This window comes from Macrobrachium rosenbergii, chromosome 6, assembly GCF_040412425.1.
Source record: "Macrobrachium rosenbergii isolate ZJJX-2024 chromosome 6, ASM4041242v1, whole genome shotgun sequence".
NCBI classification, from domain to species: Eukaryota; Metazoa; Arthropoda; class Malacostraca; order Decapoda; family Palaemonidae; genus Macrobrachium; species Macrobrachium rosenbergii.
In genome coordinates this window covers 29,504,791-29,524,121 of record NC_089746.1, presented here as the reverse complement: position 1 = coordinate 29,524,121, position 19,331 = coordinate 29,504,791, and the positions used below count along the sequence as shown (strand labels likewise).

At 38.5% G+C, this 19,331-nt stretch overlaps 1 long non-coding RNA gene across 1 annotated transcript; it reads left to right on the top strand.

The window, feature by feature from the left end:
• The first annotated feature begins 13,984 nt into the window (after positions 1-13,984).
• On the top strand, positions 13,985-19,092 carry LOC136839404 (uncharacterized). Its single transcript, XR_010853312.1, has 2 exons — positions 13,985-14,114; positions 15,902-19,092. It is a non-coding gene; the product is annotated as an uncharacterized lncRNA (long non-coding RNA).
• Positions 19,093-19,331: the final 239 nt, after the last annotated feature.

Below are 19,331 nucleotides of genomic sequence, written 5' to 3'. Positions count from 1 at the left end.
GTGTAGTATTAATAATGATTTCTTAACATTTTTGTTTTCCCTGAAGTACACCTTTGTCCCTGCTGAAGGAGATCATTTTTACAATCATTTTTAAATTCTCAATAGTTTTTCTTAAGCAATTTGTTTTTCCATGTATACAAATCAAGCCTTTCCTAAACAGTGTCCTCCAGTGTGAACTGTAACGTCCACTGAATTTTGTAAGCTAGGTAGGTAAAATGGTGGAGGGGGAACCAATCTCTCATCACACTTGCCATTCCATTCTTTCCTTTGGCCACAGAGGAAGAGGGTGGTTGGGGTGGGTACAACCTATATGAAAGGATTGGGTTTGTATACCATGGAGAAGTACATATTGCTTCAAAAAATTTATTTGCTACTGAGGGAATACAACCTTCAGCTTTCATAGACGGAAGTCTTACCCTTACTAGGGTAAGCAAAGACCGTTGAATTCCACTACAAAATGCCAGGCTCTTGGTTGCTTGTGCAAGCAAGGGATGTAATAACTGCAACAACCTCCTACAGTTCTAGTAGAAAGAAGACCAGAGAGGTAGGGTCCTGTGCCTGAGAAACCTCCAAAAATAAAGGGGACTTGAGTAAGAATAAGAATTTTTGGAGAACCATGAATACTCCCACAAGAGTTGGGAAGTCAGCAGGCAGCTTTTTTTTTTTCTGGCAATTCATAAATAATGGGTTCAGAAAGGCTCTACCATATCTTTCTTCCCCCTTGTTAAAGGCGAAAGGACAGATGGTAACACATTCTAAGCTACTTTGAACTCATACTTGTTGTGTATTTATCGTAATCTCATTTGATTCCAGTATGTATACTACCACGGACACACTTGGGAAGGGAATGGAAAGGAAGGGAACCATTCATTCCTCAATCGCTCTTCATGCAAGAAAATACCACACTTACATACTCGGAGGGGATGTCGGATACCACTACCCAACTTGTTGAGCACCCACCACTGGTCCTAAGGAGAAAGTGTGTCCAGAGACTTGTGGGTGACATCCCTCAAGTACAGTACTGTAGAATGAGACGAAGGTAGTTTACACCAGAACTCTTCTAAATGTTTTAACCATAGAGGGTGAGTAATATCACGAGTGGCAATCTCATTGCCGAGCGTGTGACCTTGGGCAGCCATATTGAAAATCTTGGTCCAGCACATAGTACTCTACTGTAGAGATGAAGCACTAAGGCAGCTTTGCTTTTTTTTTCCCCTCAAGTTTGATTATTGAAAGAATGTTATTTTTTTTACAGAAGATTAACCATCACTGTAAAATATGTTTCAAAATATTTCTATTCTGAGGTCTATTGTAGCTGGGACAACCTGGACATATACGCCTTCCCCCTAGATTTTGCCTGATCCACAAGGTCCTGAACAGAGTGATGAGGTCCCAGAATCTCAAGATGACTCCAGTACCTCTTCTGTGGCTGCAAACAGAATGGTTTCCAGATTTGCTGTCACTGCTAACAGTGGTTCCGAGAGAGATACCCCTGGCACAATCTACTACGTCAGCCTCATGTTAAGAGGTACCATCAGTCGATAGGTTCCCTGTCTCTTCACGGATGGAGACTTATCAAGTACAAGTACTCCTGTGAGCGAGAGGCTTTTCTCAAGGAGCAGTGACTCAAATGTCGGGATACCTCAGGAAGTCTACTTCATCCATGTACCAGGGGAAGTGGGCTGTCTACTGTGATTGGTGTCGTTGACGGGGTTACTCTCCATTCATAATGTCTGTTCAGCAGGTAGCTGATTTTCTCATCTTTCTCAGATTGGAAAAATGGCTTTCTGTTTCTGCCATAAAAGGCTACAGGGCTGCTTCGGCTTTGGTTCTTCGTATGAAGAACGTGGGCGTATCTACATCTTGGGAGACATCTATGCTAATCAAAAGTTTTGAGCAGTCCTGTCCCCCTAGAGAACTCAAACCTCCAACCTGGGATCAAACTCTGGTACTGAGTAGCCTTACCTGAGCTCCTTATGAACCCTTATGTCAGGCTTCGGGTAGACACTTGACCCTTAAGACTGTCTTCCTGTTAGCCTTGGCTTCATCGAAAAGGGTGGGCAAACTTCTTGGTCTGTCATATGGTGTTAAACACACCAGGGGTTGATCAATAGCCTTTGAATTTGTCCTGGAATTCGTGGCTAAGACTCAAAATCCTGCAAGTCAAGATAACAGGTTTGCCTCCTTTTTTATCTCTTCATTGGGTGATTATGTTGACAGCAATCCAGACAAATTGCTTCTTTGCCCCATCAGATCACTGCGTGCTTATCTAAGAAGGACTCGGCACCTCAGACCAGGGTTTCGAAGACTTTTTGTTTGCACTGGCCAGGTCAGGCAAGAGCACATGACATTAGAGGATCGAGTTCCTCCTTGGCATCCAAGAAGAATGTATCTGTTCATAGAGTTTTGAATACTGGTTCATGGCTACGTCAAACCACTTTCACCTCCTACCTTAGGGACGTTGCCCACAGGTCCTTGGACACTTTTTCCTTGGGTTCGGTGGTGGCTATTCAACAAGTTGTGTAGCTCATTCAGTGCCCCTAGTGGGACAGTTTGTATCTTGCCTAAAATGTTGGTATGAAAGTGAAATGAATGAGATGACTGCTCTTTTTTCTTTTCCTCTTTCTTCCTTCTTCTCTGCCTACGGGTGGTATGAAGTGCCATCATAAACTGGAACTGGCTGGATATAGGCAAGTGAAGCAGTCATGCTGTGAGAGTTCTTGTTGTTAATATAAGGACATCTTTCAACAGCAAACCCCTCCTCTCTTTAACAAGGACAGAGAGAGAGAGGAACGATAACAAAAGTTAAGTATATCTTAGTTTAACCAGACCACTGAGCTGATTAACAGCTCTCCTAGAGCTGGCCCGAAGGATTAGATTTATTTTACGTGGCTAAGAACCAACTGGTTACCTAGCAACAGGACCTACAGCTTATTGTGGAATCCGAACCACATTATGACGAGAAATGAATTTCTATCACCAGAAATAAATTCCTTTAATTCTTCATTGGCCCGTCATAACAAACCTATATAGGTGGCTGCATTGGTTTTTTATTGGAACAGTTAGCTCTTCATCTTCCGCATATGCAATGAATTTAGGCATTGTACTAAACCAGGTAGTCTGAGCCTAAGATGCACACATATCTATAGGTTCAGAGGCTTAGGTCATCTTTCTGACAATACTCTTATCCAGGAAGATTGGCCTGGTGTGCCGAACCTCTATTCAGTTTAGGATTACTTACCTCTCACCAAGAGTGAGTCTATCCTAATGTTAAGACCCAGGTTTGCTGTGTGTATGAACAAATGACAAATTTTTAATTAACTTGTATTTTTCATAACTAACAAACCTGCAGTCTTAAAATTGAACACCACCTCTGATACCCCTCTGTCAGTTTACCCTGGGCTGGAAGAATAACTGAGGCATCACGAGATCAAGCTTGGGTCGGTGTTGCCACCCACCTCGTTTGTAACAGATGCCAGAGGCCACCAATTCCTTGCATATAATGTTAAGACTGCAGGTTTGTTAGTTATGAAAAATACAAATTAATAAAAAATTTGTCATTTTTACATTCTAATCTGTAAATCTCAAATATTGTAAAGCTAAATATAATCTGATTAGAGAAATTACTGACTGCTTAAAAGGGAATTATTCTTTATACACAAAAATAATTACTGTATATATAAAAAGAAAAGGCCTAAAATTTTGACTTATATGAGGTACAAAATTTTGCACGAAAGAATCATGAATTTTAATCTGCATATCTCTGAATTAATTTTTAGTTGTGAACGATTTTGAAAAAGTAGACCATGCTCGTCTTGTAAATAAACCTGACAAAGGAAAAAGCTAGCAGTACTGGTACGTATACAGATAACACCTTCAGACATTATTTACCCTCTGTAACTCTTCCTTGTTTGGAGTAGTTCTCCAGTGCAGTCTTGGGTGCTGACTCTCACCTCAAACTCTTGGATACTTATGTCACCAGTCAAGTTTATTTTGCCACCTTTTAATGATGAGTCGTGGCATAGACACAAAGTGAGTTCATTGTTTGTTGTATAAAATGTACTCTCAACAAAAAACATCCTCAGCATTCTTCTTTGCCTAAGATTTGTTTTTGCTTGCAGCACTAGGTAGGCTGCTGTTGCAAACAGTGTGTTGTTTTCTAGTATCAGGTTTAATAATGCTCATTTTACAAGGAGTTTTATCTTGGCTACAACTAAAATGTGGAATAGTTTACCTAGGGCAGTTGTGGAAACTCCTGATCTACAAATGCTTGAGCAAGGATTAAGTTCATACTTGGTTTCTGCTGATGTCTCCTGAATTCAAGTGTACTAATTTTATTTTCTAGTCAATCATTTATTTATCACCTTTTCCTATAACTAGTCTCTTTCTGCAGGCTGATTTCCATATTGAGTCCTCTCGGGTTTATAGCCTGTCAACTCTGTCCATAAGAATTTTCAACAGAAGACTTAAAGAAGGGAAGAAAGAAAAGACATTCCCACTGCCCTAACTAGTGCCCTCAAGCAGGAAGGAAAGTCAGACTCCTCCAGGGAAAAATCATAGGCCCACTTGTTAACTTCGTGAAGCCTATATGTATGTTCCTAGATGCCTTCTTGCACCTACCTGTGCTAATGAAAAGTCTCCTACACTCTGGCCTCATGGAGTGGATTATTCAAAAAGCATTCAAGTGTGGAACAGGCACATCATCTCGTCTGGGTCTACACCAATAAAGTCTTGGAGAGAAGGAATCGAGAAACACTTGAACCTCTTGTCCTGAATAGAAAGGGTTCTGAGTGTTTGCTACAAACTCCAGGACAAAAGAGATCGAAAGGGATCCCCTCCATTCCATGTGCCAAACAAGATAAGACAACCATGCAGTTCCCCCAGTCTCTTCGCCAAGGGTAAAACTAAGAGAAAAAGTCATCAGAGATAGGTCTATGTTCGAAAAATGAGACAGCAGTTTGTACGGAAGCCCGTAAGGCTACATAACACCAACGAAACATCCCATTCTGGTGCCTGGAGCTCCCAGGGAAAGCCCGAGAATGCTTAAGTTTCTCATAAGTAAGGATAACTCTTCCAGTGTGAAGAGATCTAAACCATTCATGTAATAATCTGAGACAAGACAGAAATAGTACTTTACTGCAGAAATTGAGAGGTGCTTGTCTTGGCAAAGGAAAATGAGGAAATTTTCAATTCGGTGAACAGATACTGTGACATGAGAGCAACAGAACAACCCTTTCTGCGATACGAATTACAGAAGATGGCCCACTTTCCCTGATACGCATCTGCTTAGGAATGACTGACGTGCACAGACATCTCTCTCACTGCCCTGCAAGAAAACGAGACGCTGGTTAACTTCCAACCATGAAGGAGGGGAGAGATTGAACTACTTACCTGGTGATACCTGCAAATGTGTGGCTGACACAGGAGGAAGGGCCATGGGGCAACTTTCCTCGGTGCCTTGAACAAGAGGGTCAGAAGATCCACATACCACTTGGTGTGGCCATAGAGGGTCAACCACTTGGTGTGGCCATAGAGGGTCATCAGAATCAACTGAAGGCCTGGGGTGACGAACACACTCTTGCTCACCCAGTAGAGAAGACTGAAAGATGAAAAGACACACATCCAAATTGCTGCAGGAATGTTGAAATGTGTTTTCCATCACTGCCCAAGAGTCCAGGACTGGGGAACAGAAGACCATTAGTTTCCTGTTCAGTTTGGTTGCAAAGAGACTGATCATTGGGATTCCCATACATTGAACAACCTCTCAGCTACACAGGTGTAGGGACCACTCCATCCTCACTACCTGACTCTGGCAGCCAAGCTGGTTCGCCATAATATTCCACCTGTTTGGAATGCATCTGGTTCTGGATGGTTTGGAAGGCCAACCACTCTTGTATCTACAGAGCCAACTGTCTAAAACATAGTCCCTACCCATTTGTTGTAAACAACTACAGTATGTTTGTGTTGTCAGTCATCAACACAGAGTATCCATGCAGACTGCTCTGGAATGCCTGCAATGCTACCCAGGCCACTTGCATTTCCAGGACGTTAATGTGCAAACACAGAAAGTAGTGTCCGCACCCCTTCTCTCAGGTGTGCAAACCATCCCTTCTTCCCTGCATCAAAAAATAGAAGCATCTCTGGAAGGGGGAGCTGAGTGGAAATTCCCATTGGAGATTTCTTTCATTTAACCATTAAGCTAGGTTTTCTCTCTCACTCCTGTCCAGCACCAGTTGAGCCCCTCAACAACAAAGGCAGATGGGAACTAACAGGCTCCTGATCTAAATGGAGTCTTTACCTTGACTGTGATGTCCCTAGATTGATACTGTCAAAACTGAGTACGAAGGCTGAGTAGAGGAGCGATACATTGCATTTTCTCTCTCTCGCTCCGAGGTGGAAAAATCAGATTTCTCCTTAGGGCAGGAGTGCCTGGGCTGGGACTGCACCAGTGAAGGTAAACACATTGGGCAAGAAGGTAGTGCAGGTCTGTGCATGGAGTAGAGAGCAAACAGGCTGTGTAGGCCTACTCAATGGCAACTCAACCAAGTTGCATGGAGCTGGACTACTCTGAGTCAAGTCCCAACCCTGGATTGGATACCCAGAACTGGAGGAATGAGGCACTGTACAATGATGGTCCGATGAGACCCACATAATACATGTTTTACTACTTGGTATTCACTCCCAGTGGGAGAAGTATGGCAAGAGCAGAAGGAAATATATTAACATTTTGTCAGATTCTTCAGAGGATATCACTTCACTGGAAATTATGCCGAATCCTTCTAAACCTTGCCTCCAGCTACCATCCTTCTCCCTCCTATCCCTGGCTCTGCCTTACCCAGGAGAGGTATGTTATCCACTAACAAACCTATTATTCCCTGATCTGAGGATGAGGAAGATAAAAAATGATCATCATTCACTACCTCCATACAATGGGCTACATATCTGGTAGTATGTCACTTGTACATTCAGAGATTTGCTAGCAGAAAGAAGCCTCTTGCCAACTGTCTACCAATGTGTCAGCTTCTGCTGTCACTTGCTGCATTCCTAAATTTGCTGGTGGGAAGAAACCCCTTGCCAACTGTCTACCAATATGTCAGCTTCTGCTTCTGCAGTTCTAGTGTCTTCTTTTCCTTATATGTGATGCTCCATTGGCTGTGGTGATGCCTGTAGCTGAGCAAGCTGATGTGCCTTCTTTTTCCCTTGCCTCTACTACCTCTCCAGTGTGTAAGTTTACTATGGAGTCAGACAAGAGTGCAGAAGGTTAGAAATTGTAACCTCACTCTTCCTTTTCATCTTCCTCGTCAATATCTTCTTCTATTTCGTCATAGTTGTCATCCTCCTCATCCTTGGGCTCTATTCCTCAGCATAGGATGCAGGGTTAGTCCAAGCCCATAGGAAGAGGTCCGGGCAGATTATTTCTTCCTATTGTTCTTCCTTTCAGCAGCATATCAGCAACAGTGTGCCTCTGGGTGAACACTGTTCAGGGTCCCTTAGGCAGTAACCCCGCCTGAGGTACCCTGCACAATGTTCACCCACAGGCAAACTGGCACTGCTCTGCTGCTGAAATGAAGAGCAATAGGAAAAAGTCTGCCTGGACCCCATTCCTATGGGTTTGGACTTTCCCTGCTTCCTTGGCTGAGGAAGAGAGCCCTTTTGCCACCTTATCTTACTCCTTAGTAAACTTACCCACTGGAGAGAGAGTTGAGGCAAGGGAGAAAGAAGTCATGTCAGATTACTCAGCTAAGTGTGTCACAAGTCAAATGGAAGATCACCTATAGTACAGGAAGACGCTAGAACAGCAGAAGCAGACATTGGTAGAGATGTTGGTAAGGGGTTTCTCCTGATAACAAATCTAGGAATGCAGCAAGTGACAGACTACCAGGGATATTAAAAAATAACACCATTTCATGGAGGTAGTGAAAGGAGAATCATTCTTTTAGTTTCCTCATCCTCTGATCAAGGAACAACAAGTTTGTTAGTGGGTGACATACCCCTTCTAGACAAGGCAGAGCCTGGGGTAGGAGGGAGAATGATGGTAGCTGGAAGCAAGAAAGTTCTAGAGGGATTCAACAGCATTTCCAGTAAAGTGATATCCTTTTAAGAACCTGACAAAACCTTCTTAGGCTTCCTCCTCCTCTTGCCATAATTCTCCCACTTGGGTGAAGGCCAAGTAGTAAAACAAATATGTATGTGGGTCTGCTGAAATAGAGGACATGAAACAGCTACATGGCCTCCCACAACCCTCACATTGGGATTAGACATTCTCCATAACTGAGAAAAATGGCCAAAAGACACAAAAAACAAGCAAAATGTAATCACACAATGCACAGTATTAGCCAAAAGGAATAAAGAACTCAGGGTACACAAGAAAAATTCAATGATCACGCAGAGAAGAGAGCAGCCGAGTCTTATCACTGTGGCAGCCGAAGAAAGAATCGAATGGTAAGCATGAGGAGAGCATGGGTAACCTCCCGTTCTCCCTCCATCTCCACCATTTTATCTGCCTTGTTTACCCAGATTCAACAGCTGTTCCAGATCATGGTGAGGGATAATACTCCACACATGAAAGGAGATGGTTGTTGAACAATGCATATTTTCATGCATACCCATTTATCATAATACAGTACAATGGGTCAAAATGCAGCAGTATGGGTGTACATTTCTCCCGATAAAAGAAGTTGATGTAACTGACAGAGAATATCTAAATAGAAATAAGCTATCTTTTGATTAAATGATGATCAGTAAGAACAAAAAATTTTTTTTAATGAAGTTTTGGTTCCTGAACACTTTAAAGTGCTTTTTCTTGAAGTTTGTAAGTTTTTTATTCTATTATTTTCCATTAAGCCTCAGTGGACATTCTAATTCTACTCCCTAGCAACATCAACAGGCTTGGAGAAAAGAATCTTCACTTTTGTAAAGAATGTGTATTTTTGGGAATTATTTTTATCAGTACTATTAACAAAATGTAGTGTATGCTTGGTAACATAAATAATAACAGTTAAGTACAAAACACTCGTACACTGACATGAAACTTGAAATATTTTCTAGAGCTCTAAATTAACATAATATCAATACACTCCACCTTAATGACAAACAAAATACATTTGTGTTTCTTGTAAGCAATGAACAGCTATCTGTCCTGCTGATGTCACCACACGAGAAAAATGACACAAAGCCAATCTATAAACACTGCAGGGTGACTATATTATTTTGGTTTTAGTTTCACTTCTAAAGTGATTACCATATCTTCAAAATAAAATTATTGCAAGTTACCAGAGCCAATAAAATGCCGACTAAAACACATTGTCTTGCTTTCAACAATTATCATCAATTTGACAGTAATCTTTTGGTTTAACCACAATACACTTAAAGGGGTGAGGTTACATTGACAAAATTATAGTACTCTTCAATAAAGAAGCACCCTTAAACCACCAGAGTGCATGAAAATATTCCTGACATCACTATGGATGTAGGAAGGGCAGCAGTGGGCTAAATTCCCTGAGTGAACTGTGCAAAATCTCCATCTGCACAAGAATTATCATTACCTGTACTTAATACAATAATATTTTTGGATATCGTGGTACAGACTTTGCAAACTTGAATGTTCAAAATCCCATCCCCTATCTACTTCTACACAAAGAGGTTAAGAAAGAACTGAGATCAAGATCATTCCTGGCTGTGTCAGTTATTCAGTATAAAACCAGACCATTTTTCTATCCACATTAAATTTGATAAGACTAAACTCACAAGATTCCAACCACCATTAACAGTGGCTTTAACATAACTTAGATATCCTGTTGCCTCTTAATCAATGGGGTTAGCGATATGTCTGCTGGGTTATATAATATATATACATTGGAACCCTATATCCAAAGGCCTGAAATAACCATAATCTGTACACAATATGATTGTCGTCACACACACATGCACACATTTCCATATTAACTTCACTTAACTTTCCTGCAATTAATAATACCTAAATCCTTTCCCAAACCTATGAAAATAAAAATTGCTAGTATAAAAGGGATTCTGTAGCTAAATTTAGGAAGCTAAAAATTTTAAGTTATTCACTTGGCATTTAAAAGACAATATAAGATACCGGAACAACTAACCTAAAATCTCGAAATGTTGCTTTTACTGCAATCTAAACATGCAGTTATCATAACCTTAAAGAAATAGAAAACATCTTTCAGTACAAAATGCACATACTGTATACTATTCAATGCAAGTCCATAATACTGTACTTCTATGGAAAATACAAGCAGGAAACTAGTACACTGTACATCCTTACTTACAATGAAAGAGAAAGAAGGAGTATCTCTAACACTAAAGCATTCGAGGAATCATAATAAAAAAAAAAAAAGCATTACACCAAAATTCTGAGAACAATACTGTCCTAGTTATTATTCTGGTACTGTACCTCACTATAGTTCACAAGTGATTATCATCATTAAGTATGGTTATTAACAATATTTTTCATTCTCCCCTTTCATGCTGTTTCACACCACTAGCTAGTTTATCCATACCACAAATAAAACCTCACTAGACCCAAAGCTGCATTCAAAAAATAAAATTCACTAGCTACAATGCACTTAATATCAACCAAACTTTAGCTGATGAGTGCAACCCACCAACTAGAAAAATAAATTTGCTGTGCATTGGTTGAAGCTTACAACTTCAACTTCTCATGTAGTTCAAAAATTTGTTGATATCCTTACATTTTTTTTTTTTTCAATACTTTCCATACTTGAAATATTCAACAATCAGTGTGTTCACTAAATATGGTTTAACAATGTAATTTACAGTATATACTATTAGATATTGTACATTAAATGCAACAGTAAAAACCTGAACATAGGCTAAGTGCAACTGTAATTAATTACAAGATCATTTCAGCACACCACTAAGCTAAAACTCAACATTAATGGGCTGACTGGTTGTTGTCAAAGTTAGTTTTCAAAAATCTTAACATAATTTCTTTCAGATTTGCATCAAGTACATCCTGCACACTTCAGACTGAAATTTGGGCAGTTGCACAATATATCTGACAGTTAATGTATTACAGGGCTAGCCATAGCCTTGGTTTGTATATAACAAAAAATTTATTTCCAAATTATTGTTTCTTAAAAATCCCTATAGCAGAATAAGATAATACTATTTAGCATTCAGTCCCTGTATGCAGAATAAGATAAATACTATTTAGCATTCAGCCCATATGCAAAGAAAACAACACAACTATTAAATACATTGACTACAATAATTTCCACCAACAAAAATGGCAAGTTGTAGAATTTTGATTTTGTGGTCTGGTTCAACTAGCTAATAAACAGGGCATCTGCATAAAAAACACTAGCCACTCAACATCAAATTAGGGTGTTAAAATTCAAACATAAACTAGAATGGAAATCATACGAGCTAAAAAAATAATCTTGACATAACACTCGAAACCTGCTACAAAAGCAAAAATTACATACATCCACAATAAGCTACAGAAGTTACAAACTACAGAAAAGTTATGAAAATTGAAGTACACATAACAGATGATAGGAAAAATATACAATATGTCAATATTAATGTTCCTATTATCCAGTAAGTAAACTGAATTATGATGCACATCAAAATCAGTACATTGCCATATAAATAATCTGCTTCATAATGAAAGTTCCTGCTTTGTCACTACAGTAAATAAATGTGAATAAATTCGTAGATGGGTAGTTTACTTTTACCCAAGTTTATCTTTGATAAATATCTGACAGTTTTTTTTATCTTATTCCAACATTTTAATTCTTTTTACGGGCCCTACACGCTGGTTTATATCATCTACACAAATTTATTCCAGAGATTAGTATTTGCCATCAGACACTACACTACGTATGAAGGGTTTAGTCTTTATTAACCTGGGTGCTATAACTTTAATGTTACTGTATATATGAAGAGTACAGTTGTTACTAGTCAGGGTGCTGAAACATTAATATTGCTGCATACAATACTCCATTATATTTATGTATTTAGTCACATATTTCAGTACAATTTATAATAATTATTTGAATTATGTTACTTTTTCAGGTGGATAGGAATTGCAATTTTTGTGAATTATCACATTCTTACAAATACTGATCTGTCCTGCATTTACTAGAATTAAGGGACATTATGATGAAAAGCAAATATCTGTATGTAATAGAGATGCACCTGGTCCCCACTCAACACAGCAGTACATCATACTCCTGCTTTTACTTTACACCTACTTTTCTATGTGCATGTAAAAAGATATAACTTCACAAGGAGGCACAGATGAAAAAGTTTTCCAAAGTCCAGGTACACAGGCATTCAATGATTATTAAAATAGCTTCATGTGTGTGTATTTTGTTAGCTTCATGTGTGTGTATTTTGTATTTCACTTACTGTATTTACACATGTAAATGATATTGTTCTTGCTCTTTTGTCCCCATCCCATGTTATTTTATCTTTCATCCAGTCTAAATTTGTCAACACTTTAATCAAACAAGACAAAGTGCACTGGAAATGTGAAAATGCAATGTACCAAAATTTTATTTATAATTTTCTGTAAAACTAAATCCTACTCAAAATCTAGATAACACAGTAATGCTCACTTTTTTCTGCAACGTGTTATTAGAGGAATATTAAAGAAGTTGTTAATATTGCATAATCAGACCACTATGAGTTCACTACAGTATAGGACAAGCCCAAAGAGTATGTTCTTAATAAATATATCTCATATATCATCATTATAAATGCAACTACTATGTAAGTTGAAATGTTGATTCTGACAAAATTTCTTTTGGGGATGTTTCTAAAAATTGATGTTCGTGGTTGGTTTCAAGATGAACTGCCACATGTTTGTGTAATTAGCTTGCTTAATAGAATGCACATATATATATTAACATGGGACTCGAATCTTAAGAAAACTAAAGTAATGAGGACAGAGTATGTACATAGGGACAGAATACCATTAGATGAAGACTACAAGATTAATGAGTTTAAATCTTTCAAATATTTAGTTAAATGCTGAATAAAATTTAGAAAAGTAACTGCAATTGCATATAAAAGTAAAATTAACTATATGTCTAGTATGACCTGTATTGTTATGTAGACATGAATCATATGGCAATGAAACTTTTATATGAAATTTTGTTAATTTAGGAATAAGCCTCTAAGAAAAATATTAGGAGTCAGATGGCAGGATAGTTTCCTATGTATACCAAAATGGAGATGGATAAGGTTTGGACATGTCCTTTGCACAACTCCTAGTAGAATAAGTACATGATATCAGCTAGACACCTGTATGTACCGGTAAGTTAGAAGACCTAGACCTTCTTGGATGAGAACTGAGAACAAAGGCTGGAGATGAGTGATTTGTGAAAGATGAAGCAAAGACTGAAGTGACAGAATTTCACAGACAGAATTTAACAGAGGCCCTTTTGCATCATATCATGCAGGGTTGGATGCAATAATGATGATGTTCTGCATTCTGGAATTATATCACATGAGTTACTTATCAAATGACTAAGGGTAACAAGTGCGACTTATTCTTGGATGGGATATTACTTCAATGCAATATTTTTGGAAGGAACATCACAATTATTGCACTTATTGTTTTAATTTAACAGAATCATCATTCCACATAGACTACCATTTATCAAAGATGGTGAGTTTTAGCTGTCAGGTAAAATTTCAGTTTTAAGAGATCAAGTAAATAATCACTGCCACAAAACAGGTTTTTATATCTAGTCATAGCAGTTGCAGCTTTGGCTGCTATTAATCAGCAATGATTTCCTTTAGTACTTGTTCATGGATCTAACATGCTTGAGCATTTATACTAGCTCCCTATTTTAGTTAGTGGTATTAAAACTTCATCTGTTAAGCAAAAATTTTTTAAGACAATATTGATTGGATTGTGAAGTGTGTCCCAAGTTGATGAGAATTGAAAATTTTCTGTGCAACATTTTTCTAATAATCATAACAGCTGTCCACTTCCCAGATTGTCCTCACATGAAAACTGGAATACTACTGCTTTAGAGAACTAATTTTATCATGTGATTTTGCAGTAAACCCTACACCAGATGAAGCTCTGCAGCAATCAGTATAGTGTTCAGGTGAGCCTTAATGTTCCAACATGTGTTGCTTTTGATGTTCATGCTTATATACAAAGTTTTTGGATGTACAGTGAAAGTTTTTACAGATATGACCTTTACATATAATCCCAGAAGTGAGGCAGTTCTAGAACTGGAAGATGTTAGGTTCATATTTATTGACTCAAAACTTCTCTTGGTTCCAAGTGTAATGTTCATGAATGATTCTCTTTAATCAAAAAGCTTTGTAGTTTATAAGTCACTTGCCTGAATTTCCTTTGCACTTGTATGGTCTTAGTGGAGAGATGGCTCTCTATTTCTGATTCAAATGTACCTGAGAAGAACTTATAAACACCATTGCATATTCTGGACCCTTCATTAAAAACTAAATCTAAGCTGCTTCTTAGTCTGTTTTTGAGCCATTCATTTGGCTTTCATAATCTAAGATAGACTGAAAAGAGGCTGCAGGTTGTATATGACATCTTTATCATTCATTTGGCTTTCATAATCTAAGATCGACTGAAAAGTGGCTGCAGGTGGTATATGACATCTTTTTTGTAAGATTTATTACATTTTTACTTTTGACTCTCATGTATGCAATGTGTACTTTCCAATTCAAGTATCAAAGATGCAACCTAAGAACTTTACATTTTGTCTAATTTGGATCAGAAAACAAGACTGTTTTGTTTTCTTCAAGAAATTTTATCATGATATATCTTTGTCAGTCAGCTACAAAAAGAGATGTGAAGTTGGATTTAACATCTGAACAGCATTAACTTCAACTCGTAAAATAAACTTCAACTCGTAAAATAAAATTTGACATTTAAACCCATAAACTGCCAGAGCCTTAGTTTGTCATGTAGAGGATTAAAGGGAGCGCCGATGTCATAAGGCCTCTATAATATTATAAAGTAAATGACTTGTTTCTACCTAATGATGGAAGGGATTTACTTTAAATTTTCACCACTTATTCTACAACTAATAATGAAATTCTCGTGTGTGGAAATTTAGAAATTCTACCAGTAAGTTCATTTGTTTTGCAATTGAAAAAAAAAAATCATGACATCACTTTTCAAAATTAATATGCAATATTAAAAGTTGCACAGGAAAGCGATTCTCCTGACAACAAAATAAAGATATATAGTTATACTTCACTCTGTAAGTTTCATTTAATTTAGTTTTGAAAAAAGTAAGTTTTGAGAAAACGGCAAAAGAAAAATATTTTTGGACTTGAAAAAATTATAAGAGAATCTGGACATCTAGAACAAGTTATCTCTGTATCATTATAACCCGTTTTCTCTGACATGTCCTGTAGAGAGAATGGGATATTTTAGTGGGTGACAATTATTTTTTAATACATTTTTTCACACTCATTTTACATGCTTATTTTACATTTTGTCATTCACAGCGATGAACAAAATTGTCCATGAACCAATCTAAACATTTTTCTTAGCAAGAACATTTCAAGATATGTTTATTTACACATTTAACAGACCAAAACACTGTATAACTTACTTGATCATATCCAGAATAATTCATTCAGATGTTTTTTACAAGTTTAATTACAATTTGTGGTGCACAGTGCCATAAAAGCAATGAATAAAATTGTCAACAAACCAATTTAAAAATTTTTTTAGCATTATAGCTTCAGGATGTGTTTATTTAGATATAAAATAGTTGAAATCTGTTAATAACTAAAATTTGATAATTCCTTGAAACTCTGCATTCAGCAGCCCCCTTAAATTGCAAACCAACCTTATTTGCACAAAGACTAACTACTGTACCTTCACCTAATATTATTGATCTTACAGATTTACCAAAACAAAGCTTCCCATCTTCATAAGTTAACTTCAGCCGCCAAGAGTTGGTGTCAACCCCTTGCTATAGTACATCTAACCACAAGTACTGGAATGGATGAAAATGCAACATCACATAAAAGTATAGTAAGAGAGATCTGGAATCAATAAGCTAAGACTGGTTGCCAACATCCCCATTCACATCATTTCTTTCAGTAAGGGCAACATACACTATAGGACTTGCCACCCTTCCACTTACAAATATGATGAGGCTTAACGGACACAGCAATGAAGACAAAAAATGCCAAAATGAATCGCTTACCAGTTAATTGCACTTAAACCACAACAAGAGAACAAAAATGTAATTAGCTGAAACAGAACGCAAGAACCAAAGATAACCATTCTGTGGCAAAGACAAACGCTTATGAAAACATACTAACCACAAGAAAAGGTTACAGATTACTCCAAAAGCTTATTATACTCAGCAAGAGAAGGCCCCAAAGTTGGATTACATTAACATAAAATTAAAACAAAACTTGATGAAATAAAAATAACTTATGAAACTGACCCAACTTACTGAATGTTACATGACAAGTGAGAAAAATTCCAAAATACTTGGAAAAGAAGAGGCAGCAGGCTACTCACAGTAATGCCACAACAATGTTAAACAGCTGTCAGTATAAAGGTAACAAAAAGGAAATAACTCACAAAATACAAGCGCCATCAGGACATATCTCCAAAGGACCAAAGGTTTTTTTTTACCTTCCCTTCTCAGTCTCCAGAATTTCCCTGTTTTGAAAAATTTGATCTTGTAGGGGCTTCAGCATGCTATTTCCTGGGCTTACTTGGAGGTCCTCAAGATCGAAGTGCATGAAGTTCAGGGTTCCTTTTTAAAGTTCTTCAAGTATAACAAAAAGAAAATAACTCACAGAATACAAGCACCATCAGAACATATCTCCAAAGGACCAAAGGTTTTTCACCTTCCATTTCTCAGTCTCCAAAATCTCTCTGTTTTGAAAAATTTGATCTTGTAAGGGCTTCAGCATGCTACTTCCTAGGCTTATTTGGAGGTCCTAAAGATCGAAGTGCATGAAGTTCAGGGTTCATCTTTAAAGTCCTTCAAGTGTGACCTGGAGCTCTCACCATCCTTAGAACACTCACTTGGCTTTGTTGTCAAAACATGTTTGATCTTCAACTCACATCCAACTTGATGTGATGGTACATCATAAATCTTTTGATGTTCACTCAGGACCAGTAATTATGGCAAGTTGTATTTTACCAGTTGAGACTGATCTGGGTCAGTCATCTTCATCCCTTCCTTGATCTCTTAAAAAATCTGACATACCTGGGAATGTGTTAACCTGGAATAGCTGCTGCACATCATATGCTTGGAAAGTGCATTACTCTGGGATTAAGTCTGCCATTGGAAGTTCATTACTTAAAGAAACTCCCATGATTTTGATTGGTCCAATTATTGCTGCACTGCCTACTGCTGAAAGGGATTGGAATTCTTATACCTAGGTCTACTCTTCTCTGTGACAACTTTTCATCCTCCTCCTCCCTCCTAAATTGCAATTTAGGCTATTTGGCTATTTACTGATTAAAGGTTTGTACAAAGAAATTACATTTTTATAATAAAAGTTTTATATATACTTACCAAGTAATTACACAGCTATTGTTTCCACTTTAACGGCAGCTTAGATTGAAAATTTCACGGGTAGTGCTTCAATATAGTTTGTGTGGGTGATCAGCCCGTCCCACTAACGGAATATTGGAATGACCTAGCAAACAATTCTCATTCGTTTCATGCCTTATGTCCATCAGAGGGGAGGAGGGTGGGCTCCGATTCTGTAATTACTTGGTAAGTATATATAAAACTTTATTTTATTATAAAAATGTCATTTTTATACAAGTAACTTACCAAGTAAATACATAACTGAATCCCACATTGACAGGAGGTGGGATACATGGACATAGTATTCTACTCCAAAACATTAAGTCATGTAATGAATTTGAAATAGAAAATTTGCTAGCATTGAATACAATGCTTGTCGTTCCTTTTTAGTTAAGAGAGCTTGCAGTATAAAACTGCAACTGGTTGACAATCAACTTAACCTGTAGTGGTATGGCAGTAGAGCCAAGGGCCGCCTCTACTTGAGTGGGAGCTTTGTAGTGAAGGAGTACTCCGATGGCTACCAAAGCATCAGTGGATATGCAGCTAAGGAGTTATCCAATAACTAGCAAAACTTTAATAAGTGCCCTTGCCCTAGGCACAGCACCAAGGTAAAAAACAACCAGATACACTGTAACCTACACTGAAATAACACCACAACCCATCCACTCTGAGAGGGGTGGGTGCTCCAGGTACTTTGTACCTCCTGGTTCCTACAAAATTCTATAGCTCACCAGCAGGTGAAGAGATAGGAGAAAATCTTACGCTTCCTCTTGCCATACCATGCCAGACACTATCCTATGGTACTGCAGATTTTGCATGCTACTTAGCTGGCACCAGTCAGGAGTTGGCTCCAGCAAGCTGTGGAAGCTCACGGATTGGTACAAATATCCCTAGTGCCAAACTGTAGCTAGCGCCAGGCGAACTGCTGGGAGATCATGGATGCCTTAAGCTCTAAAGCTGGTGCCAGGTGAGCTGAGTACCAAGGGAGCCAGAAGTTCTGGGCGCTGGGGCCAGAATGTAGTTGGCACCAGCCAAGCTGCTGGGAGATCACAAAAGCCTTAAGCTCTAAAGTTGGCGCCAGACTGTAGCTGGTGCCAGGCAAGCTGAGCACCAGGGGAGCCTGAAGCTCTAGGGGTTCTATAGCTGGGGCCAGACTTGTAGCTGGCACCAGTTGAGCTGGATGCCAGGTGAGCTAGCAGCTTGAGGCTCTGGAAGCTCTAAAGCTGGCGACAGACTGTAGCTGGTGCCCGAAGAGCTGGGTGCCTGCAGAGCTAGAAGTTCAGGTTTCACTGAGATGTGAAGGATGATTATGCTTCCAGTAGGTTGATGCAGAATCGAAGTAATGGCCATATGTGCCTGTGAGACATGAAGGACATTATACTCCAGTAGGCTAATGCCAAATGGAAGTAAGGGACACGTGTGCCTGAAAGCTGAAAGCTAAAGATAAGTAGAGGCTGCTCAGATGACCTTAGCTTTCACTAAAAGGCTAAGTTGTTCTTCTGAATCTGAGTGTTTCAGAAATTCTCTTAAGGATGAAAGACAATGCGATCTTAACCCAAGGGAGAGGGGGTTCTTGACCAAGCATCAAAAAACAAGAAAGCCCGCTAGATTATCAAGTCCTGTTCAGGTAAATACTAAAAAAAAAAAAACTTAAGAGTTCACTCTTTTCCCTCAGAGTTGGTGAGTGCTCCTGGGTGCTTGGAGCATGCGCTGGTGCCAGGTTGTAGCTGGTGTCAGATGAGCTGGGCACCAGGCGAGTTAGGAACTTGA